Below are 2,029 nucleotides of genomic sequence, written 5' to 3'. Positions count from 1 at the left end.
GGGAGCACCACAGGCAGAGTGAGGCAGAGGTATTAAGATCGAGTAGGGGAATCAGGGTGTGTGTGTTAGTTTATAGTCCTGGCGAAGCGAGAGATAATCGAAAGAGGGAGAGAGAGAGAGAGAGTGAGATCGAGAGAGACAGAGTAAAGCAGAGAAGTGGGGTTAGGGTTAGTGGCCAGAATACGAGGGAGAGAGATATTCCTTTGGGATTTGTGTAGCATAGTTTAACGAGACAGCAAATGTTGATAATAGTAATATAGAATTGAAAAGTCTGAGAGTTTTCAGTCAGCTAATCTAAGACAGAATAATAGAAATAAGTGACTGCGTGATAAACTTGAATAACTGAATGAACGTGTGTATATATATATATGTTATTTAGTAGCAGCAGAAGTTACAGAGTGACTCAAGAGCCAAAAGTTTCATGCATTGGAACATGTCTATGGCATATAAAATTTATAATATATTAATTCTATAAATTATATAATTTTTTATATATATTCCTAAAGAATATGCTAAAAGCATGTACATTTTAAAAAATTTGTTAAAAATTGAACAACATTTCTAAGTAATGTAATATATTTCAGGATGTCTGCATGTGAATATATGGGCAAATGGGTAAGCATGAATGTGTGTATAAATATGTGTGTGAATATGCCTGACTGGCATCGATCACGTTTCATTTTGAAAAATAAAAATTTATTATATGGTTTATTATCATTTACATTTTGAATTATTTTTGTTTACATTGTGAACTATTTACATATACTTGACAGCACCAAAACCTTTTAAATGTTTAGGGCCTGTATGGGTCTTAATCCGGCCCTGTATGTGTGAACAAAAGAGATTAAAGTCAGAACTGCATCCTCAAGAAGAACTTGTTTGAACACTAGTTTATCTAAAATAAACTGAGATTCCTAGTTAAACATATTGATCATGGAGTATGAATGCATTACATTAAAAACTGGAATGTATGGTATTATCTTTAATTCTGTAGTTAATAATTAAGTATCTTAGTACAACAGTGGAAACCCATTACTTGAACAGAAATATTTGTTACAAATTTTGCTACAGGGCCTGAAATTTTGAAGGCTGGAGATATTTGATTACACTGACCTCAGTGCTCAACTGGTACTTATTTTATCAACCCTGAAAGGATAAGAGGCAAAGTCAACCTCAGTGGAAATTCAGAACGTAAAGATGGACAAAGTGCTGCTAAGTACTAATGGCTCTGCCAGCTTGCAGCTTTTACATGTACACTCTCTGAGTGGTTGGCGTTAGGAAGGGCATCCAGCTGTAGAAACTCTGCCAAATCAGACTGGAGCCTGGTGTTGCCATCCGGTTTCACCAGTCCTCAGTCAAATCGTCCAACCCATGCTAGCATGGAAAGCGGACGTTAAACGATGATGATGATGATGATGATAAACATAAATATCAATATGAATAAAATGAAGTCATAATATAATATAATAATATACATTTTTTAAAACATCCAGGTGCATTTATTCAGACTAAGTCTTAAAACTAATATATCTTACACTTGTGATAGTCTCATACTAGTTCAGGGGGAAGAGTGAGAGAGAGAGAGAGAGAGAGAGAGAGAGAGAGAGAGAGAGAGAAGGATATACAGAAAGAAAGAAATATAGATAGGGATAGAGTGGTAGTGAGAATAAAACTGAGGTTAGTAAGATAAATATTCACACATATATTTACACACACATCCATGCTTACACATTTGCATATATATTCACATGCAGACATCCTGAAATATATTACATTATTCTAGAAATTTTGTACAATTTTAACAAGATGCTTTAAATGTACACGCTTTTAGCATATTCATTAGGAATTTAGATAAAAAAATTTTATATTTTATAGAATTAATGTATTATAGATTTTAAATGTTATAGATATATTCCAATGCAAGAAACTTTTGGCTCTTGAGCCACTCTGTAGCTTCTGCTGCTGATTAATAATAATAATAATAATAATAATAATAAGATATATATATATATATGTGTATATATATATA

The 2,029-nt window shown here is 32.9% G+C and overlaps 1 protein-coding gene across 2 annotated transcripts in view; it reads left to right on the top strand.

Moving 5' to 3' along the window:
- LOC106875092 (WD repeat-containing protein 93) overlaps window positions 1-2,029 on the top strand; it is a 104,255-nt gene that overhangs the window by 16,386 nt on the left and 85,840 nt on the right. The gene's annotated exons all lie outside the window — the stretch shown is intronic.

This window comes from Octopus bimaculoides, chromosome 3, assembly GCF_001194135.2.
Source record: "Octopus bimaculoides isolate UCB-OBI-ISO-001 chromosome 3, ASM119413v2, whole genome shotgun sequence".
NCBI lineage: Eukaryota > Metazoa > Mollusca > Cephalopoda > Octopoda > Octopodidae > Octopus > Octopus bimaculoides.
This window is presented reverse-complemented; position numbering and strand designations above follow the sequence as displayed.